Below are 10,236 nucleotides of genomic sequence, written 5' to 3'. Positions count from 1 at the left end.
AGGGCTGGAGACAGGGTTTGAGGGGAGCACAGTGGCCTCGGGGCCTGACCCACCAACTCAGCCACCTCCAGGATTGACCGCCTGCAACTTGGTGCCCCACAAGAGGCCAGCCCTCCTTGGACCCCACTTCTAGGGGACGAGCCAGCCTGAGCCCCTCCCCCTCGACCGGGTCCACAGTCACTGTCTCCTGTGGACACTGTGGGGTGGCAGAGCTCTGCCTGGGAATTCACTAGGCCTGGATTTCACTGCCGCCCCGCTCTGGACCTCCCGCTGGTCCGTCAGGACAGAACCAGCTCCCAGCCACTCCAGCACTGACTCACCCCACCACTGTGGCCGACCTTCTCTCCGTAGCCCGCCCTGGGCATGCGGGGTCACCTCGAGGCATGTGTCACGGGCAGAGCTGCCCATGCGGAGAAGCAGAATGCAGCCCTGGGGCGCATGCCAGCTTCCCCTCCTCAGAAGGCCAACTCAGGAGAGAGGCTCGGCAGTGCTGCGAGGGTCGGCGCCTGGGGCCTGGGAAACTGGCTGTTGTGCACGAGCCTCAGGGTGGGGGGCGGCGGTGCGCTGGGAGGAGACCCTGGTGCCCGAGCTGGACTCACTGATATATCTCTAGATTTCGGTTCCACAGGAGTCCAGGCCGAGTTAGAGCGCCAACCGGCAGAAGTGCCTGTGGGCCGAGCGCAGGACGCCGCGTGGCCTTGCCTGGTCCTGTCAACGGAACCAGACGGGGTAGCCTTGGGTCTGGCTTCTTTCACTTGGAAAACGGCATCTAAGGTTTGGGTGTCGTGGGAACGGCCGCCCCTTTTCACTCCTATGACCCCATGGTTGTTCACTGGCTAAGGCCCCTGGGTTCTGTCCGGGTTTTGGTGATAATGTGAAGCGGCCGTGAGCACAGGCTTTCCATTCACCTGGGTGACCCCGGAGGGCTGTGGCCAGGGATCCAGCAGCTCCAATGGGCGCAGCCAGCAGAATGCCCTCTGCAGCCTGAGGATGCCCACGGAGCTGGGGCCCAGAGAGGGAGGGAGGGAGGAGGCCGCAGCCCAGCACACCGTGCCAGCTGCAGAGGCTGCTCCCGCCATCCTGAGGTGCCAGGGCACCACCCTCATCTGCTGCTGTTGGTAGTTCCCGGATCTCAGGTGAGGTCAGGTGAGGTGTGGGGCCCACCTCTGCAGAAGCGGGTGGTTGACCCCTGATCCCCTCTCTGGACCTCATTCCCTACATACCCACCTGGGATCACAGGAGCAAAGAGCTCCCAGAGTGAGGCTCAGGTGGACCACCTGAGATGCAGCCCTCAGGGGGTGCTCACCACGCTGCCCAGCACATGCAGCCCCTGTATCATGCAGAAGTCTATTCCTTCCACTCAAATTGGTCACGCCATGCTGTGAGTATGGGCAGGCAAAACCAGAGAGCCCAAAGCCATAATCCATCCTCCTGTGCCAGCGGCGTGGGCAGCCTTTCCAAAGGACACTGTCGGGATAGAATGCAGGAGGCACGCACACCAGGGCTTCCTGGGGCCACCGGGCAGCTCACAACCACAGAAGTGTGTTCTCCCTGAGGCCAGGGCCTCCCTCCCTTCCGAGCCCCGAGGGGTGGCTCCTTCCTGCCTCTTCCAGCTCCTGGTAGCCAGCATTCCCAGGCTCGCGGCCGCATGGCCCAGCCTTCAAGACCCCACCAGGGCTCCCTGAGTCTCCGTGATTGGAGGGCAGTGGCCTTCTCCCCTGGTGTCAGCCCAACCCTCGGCCCCCTCTTACAGGACGTGAGGGCATTCAGGGTCACCCCGTGTTTCAAAATCCTTGGAATCACATCTTTGCCATGTAAGATAATATTCAGATTCCAGAAAATTAGGAAGTGACTATATCCTTCATGGGCATTTTTCAGCCTAATACACTGGCTTTATATTTTCCAAATGCATATTTCGGCAGTGTGGGAAAGATAGAGATTTTTAAAGCTTGTGATCAGACATCTTACCGATGTTTCATGTTCTTCCGTTTTTTCATGGAACTCTCTCAGGCACTGCAGGAGCAGCGTCACGCCCGGCAGGGAGGTGATGCCGCAGTACCCGCCCCCTGCACCGCTGGAGCCCCTGGACTCTGGGTGGTGGGGTGCCCGCAGACCCCCCAGCCCATCTGCCTCCATGGGGCCACAGCTCCTCCACTGCTGGACAGACATGGGCCACAGTTCCCGGGGGACGTCACACCGTCTGGAAGGGCATCTCTCAACGCCCAACTTTCCAAGATTTTCATTTTTTAGCAGAATTAAGTAATCAGGGCAGGAGTCTCTTAAATTTGGGGAAGATCAGCAAGATGGTCCCTTCATTTGCACAAATATGAAATTGGTTCCTACTGGAGTTTTCCTGGACAAAACTGTGAAATGAGCAGGAGCTTCATGCAGGTGCACGCCAGCAGAGCCTGCGGACGCCTCACACTCACATGCTCGCTGGGCCACAAGAGACAGCGCAGGCAGAGACGGACCGGGGGGCCTCAGCACGTGGTGTCAGCCGGGGAGGAACCTGTGGCCCCAGAGCCGAGCACCCAGGTAACCGGCCCTTGAAGGGACACCCGGAAGGGCCTGGAGGCTGGGGTGCAGCCCGTGCGCACCTGGCAGCTGCGAGCCTTCCCAGCCCGACCACACAGATGGGCAGCACTGAGGCTGCACAAGGGTTGGGCCTCTGAGCCTCAGAAGGACGAGCACACAGCCCCCAACCAGCGCCTGTGACACCTGTGGGGACAGGGCTGTGCTTGGCCATGAGCCCCAGTGCCAGCCTGTGGGGGGTGCCAGGTGGGCAGGCACACAGAGGACCCCCGTTCTCAGTGCAGCACCAGAGGGAGAGGGTGGGGCTGCCGGAGAGCATACCTTTCTCAGAAAACATCACAGCAAAGATCTGCGTGTCACTGCAAAGTGTGCGAATATCACAGAATAACTGGAAATTAACCTGGCCTGGAAAAAATTCATACAGCCAAGCCCCTTGCCTCACCATCTTGCTGACCCCCAAGTGCCCCTCAAGCCAGCCAAGGCGGCTGGGTCTGCTGCATGACAAACAGCCCCCGAGCTCACAACAGCTCCTCCCTCGCAGCCCTGCCTGCACGGGTCAGTCTGGGAGTCCCTCCGGGACCCAGAACCGCACAGGACTACCCACAGCGCCTGGGCAGCGTCAGGAACCTGTGGGGCTTACGGGGCCCAGGCCTGCACCCAGAAGCAACACACCTCCTTCCCCTCGCTTCCCTGGCCCCGCCATGGCAGACAGGAAATGCAGCCCTGCCACATACCTGGAAGGAGGGGCACTCCGTGCTGAGACCGCAGGACCCCCTCCACCAGGGGACAGACAAGCACAGCAGGGGTCCTGCCCTGCCCACCAGGACATAGCAGCAGAGGTGGGGGGCTCCCAGGATCTGAGCAGCTTGAGCTGAGAGCACCAGACGCTGAGAACTGCCCAGAGGGTCACGGGCACGGTGGGCCCAGGACAGGGGAGGCATGAGGCTGGCTGGCACCGGAGAACAAAGGTGGGGTCTCAAGGAGCATGCGCCTTCTCTCCGATGCCTGTGGTCACATCCCACATGAAGGATGCTTCCAACCCCTGTGCCCTAACACAGCTGGGGTCCACTCTATGCAGGGGAGCCCACAAAGCCAGGGCCAGCCCAGTACTTGAACCTGACCTGCAGAGCTCCAACCCTCTCCTATGAAAGGCCTTCTCTGGTGTCATAGGTGGGGTGTACACACAACAGATGCGTGCCGCTCTGTGTGTACCCATCACGTGTGTACGTGCTCTGCGTGTGGGCCCACTGCCAGCTGGATAGCTTAACCATGAATGAAGAAAGAGAGAGAAAGCATTCCTGAAATTCTAACAGGTCAACGTTGAGTTACCAAAGCGAGTTCAGGGTCAGCTTCACAGACACGCACACCAGAGCTCATTGCCCTGCTGGGCTGTTGGTTACCTCTTGGTTACATTTCCTCAACAAGCGCTCCCAGCACCCTCTGTGGGCCCAGGAGTGCTGCTTCCAGGGGCTCACGGGTGCCTGGGAACTGCGCAGAGGCCACAAGCAGGAAAGAGGGTGGCACTGATTTTCATCACTGGGGCTGTTGGACCCACCACCCCTGGGAAGCCCCAGGCCTCTCCAGTGGCACACAGAGGGGGCCCTGAATGCGAGGCCACCAGCCTGGAGTGGGGGCTTCTCCCCTCTGACCATCTGTCCAGTTTCGAGTCCAGCTTCAGTGCCAGGTGGAGGCCAGCCCACCTGCTCTGGCTGGCAAGGACCGCTTCCCACCGGAGGCCCCGCACAAAGGCCCCTGCAGAAACCCCAGGTTGCCGGGACTGGAATCCACAAGGCCACACACGCTGAGGGTCCGAGAGACACCAGTGGCTCCCATAAACCCGTGGGAGAGGAGCAAGGCCCACGGTGCGTGGTCTGGCCCCGCTCGGCCCACCCAGACCGCGTGGGAGACTCCTGACACCCACGTTCCAATGTGTAAGGAAACCGGTTAAAATCTGACAGCCTCGTATCTGCAGCTTCTTAGAAAACAGCATTTGAGGTCCTCAAACTCAAAGGGCACATAAGTGGGGTCCCTGGCGCTTGTTGGGGCACAAGTCAACCCACAGGAGACCAGCCTGAGAAGGGAGAGTGTCTCCTGGGCCAGCCAGCTGTTTCCTGGGAGGGGAGGCTGCACCCCGGGGGACCACCATCTGCAGGAGGCAGGGCGACACGGAGGCTGCCCCACGAGGTGCGTCTCAGATTTTAAACATTAAGAAGAAAGTGAGGGAGAGTTAAGGTTCAGTTTTTAAAAATCGCCTCCCATCAGACCCTACGTTTTCTGTTGTTCGCTATCCTGAAGCAATATTCCCAAGATAAGTTCATAAGACACTGATTCCATGAGACTTGCCATGAAATTAAGATATTGATTAGTTTAGGAATCCTGCCACCCCACCCTCTCTGGAGGGTCAGAGTTCACATGAGCCGGTTGAAGGCTCTGACGCGTCCTGCTGCACAGCCCATTTCCAACCTTACCTCACTCCACAGCTCCCAAGCTATTTTGGCCAAAGAACCCCCCTCCATATAATAACCAATCCTCCCCAGTGCTCATCAGACCCACCTTGGCGGAAGTCGCTGCACGGTAGATGCACAGAGGTCAAATTAGACAGAGTCTGGCCTCCTGAATGGAAGGATGTCAAAATCCTCCCTCATTCATGGGCCGAGCCTTGCTGATGCCCCTGGCTCCAGGCGGGATGGCACCTGCTTGCTCCCAGCAGAGAGGGACTGAGCCCCAGTGAATGCCAAGCCCAGAAAGACAGAAACGGGACAGACCATCAGAGGGAGAGACCTGTGCCAGCCGGGCAGAACCACAGCAGCAGGAGGGTGCAGGGGGCAGTGCCTGCAGGGAGGGCGCAGGGGACCCACGGCCGCCCCAGGCTGGGGGACCCTGACGACAGCGGCAGCTGTGAGGACAGCAGGACAGGCAGCTTCAAAGCAGCCTCCCCTGGCCTGTGCTTGTGGGCTGGGCTCCGTCCACCTAGGTGGGAAGCCTTGCTCCAAAGGGCAGGGCTCACAGAGAACAGGAGAGTCAGGGGACCATATGGCGGGTGCCCAGCAGAGGGCCTGGGACACGGGGTGGTCCTGGCCAGGACAGGCCCACTGTGAGAGCTCCCCAAAGCCTGACCCCTCCTCAGATCAGATGCAGGGTCTCCACACGTGTGACCCCCGGGCATCCCTGGACCCAGAGAGCCAGCGGCCAGATGGGTGGGCAGCCTGTGCACCCCAAGCCCAGTGCTGCTAACGCCCGTTGATGAACTGAGTGTGCCCCAAACCACATGTCAAAGCCCTGGCCCCAAGGACCTCAGAATGTGACTGTATTTGGTGATGGGCCTTTAAAGGGGTGATTCGGTTACAGTGAGGTCATCAGGGGGCCCTGATCCCTGTGAGATCAGGACACAGACATGCACAGAGGGACGGCCACGTGAGGACAAGGAGAGGCAGCCCCTCCACACCCAGGAAGGAGGCCTGGGGCAACCAGCCCTGCCCATGCCTGGATCCCGATGCCAGACGCCCAGACTGAGAGGGAATAAGTGTGTGTCGTCTGAGCCGCCAGGTCTGTGGTATTTGTTATGCTGCCCTGGCTGACTGGTACAGCCTTGAACCCCAACTGGCAGGAGGGAGACAAAAATGAGCCCGGGGCCCGAGGTGCTGTTCCAGCAGGGAGAGGCAGGCAGGGCGGCAGGCCATAAACCAAGCACTTTCTCTGAGAAGCCCCTGACCTGGTGCAAAACAGGAGCTGCTTGCCAGTTTCCAAGACGCCCAGCCCCAGCGGGCTGGAGGAGGGCAGCCACCACCGCACTGGCACCCCTGAAAGCATGCGGACTGCAGGCCCTGGGGACCTGGTGGAGGTAGATGGCGGAGAAACTTGAGGGGACATGTTTCAGGCCTCACAGATGAGGGGGGCTGAGGCCAGAGTGGGAGGGACCTCCCCAGACACACCATGGAGAGCCCGGACCCCCGGCCCCACCTGCCCCTGCAGCTCCCACCACCAGGGCAACTGGGCAGTGCCTTGGGGGCCGGCCAGGGGCAGCAGGGAGGCTGGAAGCCCCCATGTCCTGAGAAGACAAGTGGGCCATCCAGGAGCCGCAGGTCACTGTATCCCTGCCGTGCCATCAGCGTGCCAGCCTCTGCAGGGACAGCTCCTCAGTGGGAGGCAGCTAAAGGTGTGTGCAGAGGGGCCGGGCTGCCCAGAAGGCACCTCTCATGGCACAAGGCCGGTGCCCCTGGAGGGTGGTGAGCAGGAGAGCCTGGGCCAGACCAGCCAGGTTTCTGGAGTGCAGGTTTCTGGACGGAGGGCCTGGCCTCAAGGAGCTGTGGCCTCACTTCATGGTGTTTGGACACAAGCGGTCACACAGCTTCCCCGGCCCAGCCTCTGTGGCCTGGGGGCAGTGGGCAGAGCCACGGCACCAAGCCAACATGGCCCTGCAGGGGCAACTGACCCCCAACTACTGAGCTGAGCAACCCCACTGCAGGCGTCGAACACAGGGCGGACAGCCACTTGGGGCAGGCCCTGTCTGCAGCTCCTGAACCAGCAGGTCCAGAGGGCTCTGGCCTTTCACAGAATCCCGTGGAACATGCCAAGTTCATTCCCCACAAGAAACCACGCCAGCACCTAAGCCAGCTAATGGAGCACACAGCCCCAGTGGCCACTTCCAGAACCTTCTATTCTGGAAATTTCCAGGCAGACACAGAGGGCATGGGGGACCCTGGCAAAATCCAGCCCACAGAGCATAAGGAGTAGGTTGACCCCAGAAAGGAAGGGCCAGCCTGATGTGGGCCCCAGGAGATGGGGGAGCCCCTGAAGGCACCAGAGCTGGCCCAGAGCCATTGGGGCATGCTAGGTGGGGTGGGCAGCAGCCGGGCCCTGCTCAGTGTCTAACTAGGGGCCACACCCTGCCCAGGTCTCAGCCAGGTGGTCAGGGTGGGCATAGCCTGGTGGCCCATGAGGCAGACACAGCCCAACTCGGGTTGTACTGAGCACCCTGAGTGCCCAGCCGCCAGGAGGCACCCGCTGGGGAGGCCAGTCCTGACATCCAGCCAGCACCAGGGCTTCTGCTGCCGTGGCCTGCCCTCTCCCCAGCTTCCAGGCCCAGCTGGCCTCAGCCCCTCCATGCAGAGCCCGGGGTGGCCCTGGGTCCCGTGCACCGGGAAGAAGCCTGCGGAAGGTGCTGGAGGCTGCCTGCACCCGCAGGCCCACTGTAGTCGCCCTGACGCCCAGCCCACCGCAGGGAGCGGGAGTGCTGCCGAGTCCCAGGGCCCCCACGCAGCTGCTGAGCCCAGCCAGGGGCAGGCCCCAGGCCCCACAGGGCCGGCACAGCATGGGGGCTTCCCTCTGGGGATTTGCTTGCAGTCAAAGGGGCCTGCTCACAGCCCACCCCATGCCCCCTCCCTCGGTACCAGGGCCCCCACGTGAGGCCCCCGATTCCCTGAGGGGGCGCAAGGCGGGGGGCTCGGACTTGCTCAGCTGGGCTCAGCAACAGAGCAAGCTAAAAACAGCAAGTACTATGGAGATGCCAGCACCGAGCTTGTGATGACCCCCAAAGGCAGCAAGCTCCTTCCAGGCTGCAAGGGGCCCAGAGCTCATGGCCAGCGGAGGCAGGCAGCGGGTCTGCATTGCCTGCCCTCCCAGAGCACATCGTGGGCCTTAACCTCCCCTGCCCCTTAGCCAAGGGTTCGTAAACCTCAGGGCATGTGAGAATCACCTGGGAAGAGGGGCTGAAGTCTGGATTTCCGTCCCCACCCAAGCCCCAGGGAGGCAGGCCCTCGGGGTGGGGTATCCTGGTGGGGCGGGGCCTCGGGTCTTGGACCGACTCCACTGGGGAAGGAGGCCAGGAGCGGGAGGGAGGCTGGTGAGGCCCAGCTTCCCCGCCCCAGGCCAGCAGCTGGACCATCACCTCCCATATGTGGTGGACAGAGCAGAGGCTGGCACCTGGGGGCACACAGGAGGCCAGGTCTCAGAACGCTGGGCCCATGTGGGGGGACCCTCCTATGGGCTCTGGTTCCACAGCCTGCTGCACGCAGCCTAGGGGTGCAGCCTCAGCCCTCAGACCCTGTGAGTGGGGCAGCACATGGGACCAGAGCCCTATCTGCCAACGGGGAAAGGACCCAGTCCCCGGAGGCAGCAAAGCACAACCAAGCCAAGCACCTGGTATCTCTCCGCAGGCCAAGCTTCTGAAGAGAAACTCCACAGTTTTCTAAACAGGAATCCGGTCAGGACCTTCTGCTGTCTTCAGGGCATCCTCCCGGTCTGGAGGCCATGAGCACCTCCTCCCTAGGAGGCAAGCTCCAGGGAGGAGGCCAGAGAGCCATCTCTGAGGGGCAAGGCCGCCTCCCCTGCATCAGGGCCTGGGCTTGGAGGGACAGTGGGGTCAGAATCCCCTCTAAATAGCTGGTTTGGGGAGCAGGTAGAGGCTGCAACCTTCAGGCAGCTGGACCTCTGCCCCCACCAGAGCCTACAGGCCCCCTGGAGCTCCACGTGGCCCGGTCCTGACCAGACCAGGCCCCAGGCCTCAGGGGCAGTGCTTGAAGCCTATCTCTGTGTGTCACCTGGGGTCCCTGATACCCCTTCTTCCTGCCCAGGGCTGTGCTGGGCACACAGTGAGGCCCCAGCCCAGCCCCACCCACTCCCAGGTCTGGCCAGGGGCTACACCTTCAGTGCCCCACCAGCAGCCCCGACCTCAGGCTGCCTTGGGCAGCCTCTGCCTGTGTAGAACTGCCCCCACGGCCAGCTGCTGAGCACAGGCCCCTGGCACCCGGGCGGCCTCCAGTTGTGCTGTGCAGCGCCAGCAGCTTCTTGTCTTCCTCCCCTTCTGGGAGATGGGCTGTTCCTGCTGCTTCCGGAAAGTGTTTGCTATGTGGCTCCTGGAAACACCATCTGATTAAACAGGCTCTGCCCCAGCCGCCAATCAGAAGCTGTAGGGGCCCAGGGCCCACCATCCTGCAGGAGGGGTGGCTGTGACAGCTCTGCCCTCCAGGTTGGGGCCCGGCCAACAGGACGTGGAAGAAATTGGGAAATCCTCCCTTGGAGCAAACATGTGGCTTCCCGCAGCAGCTTGCAGTGGAATCTCACTTTTCAGGCCATCACCCTCCAGCAAATTGGGCCTTGGGCCCAGGATTTCAAGTTCAAGAACAAGAAGGCCCCATCTTGCACACATGCACACACACAAGGGACACACATGTGCTCATGTGTATACACATCCCCAGTGCATAAGTACAGACACACACATGCATTCGCATATGTGTACACACAGATACCCACGAGCAGGCAGTGGTCTCCACCCCACAGTGTATTTACAGAGATATCAGTTAAACACCTAATAAGTAAGTGAACAGAAATGTAAATCACTGATAAAGTCCCATAAACAATGCCAAGTGGAAATCTGTTTACGACGTGCAGGAACACAGACAAGCTGACAGACACCTCCCGCCCACCAGTCCTCCGGACATCCTGGCTTCCTCCCCCTACATGCCCTGTGCTCCCCCACCCATAGCCTGCAGCTCTGGGGATATGGGCCAAGACGGGGACCACCATGCTCAGGCAGGAATGCTTCCCTGGGCCAGCCAGGGCCTCCTGGACTCTGTCTGCAGGCAAACGGGCACGTCTGAGGGTGAGAACTGCCCCGGGGGGTCCTGCCAGGGTCGCGGAGCGGAGTGCAGCACAGGGACCTCACTGGCCACGCTGCCTCTTCACAGGACACACGTCCCCAGGGCT

Source organism: Manis pentadactyla, chromosome 1 (assembly GCF_030020395.1).
Source record: "Manis pentadactyla isolate mManPen7 chromosome 1, mManPen7.hap1, whole genome shotgun sequence".
In the NCBI taxonomy this organism is placed as follows: domain Eukaryota; kingdom Metazoa; phylum Chordata; class Mammalia; order Pholidota; family Manidae; genus Manis; species Manis pentadactyla.
The sequence above is the reverse complement of the archived record's forward strand: the minus strand, read 5'-3'. Positions refer to the sequence as shown.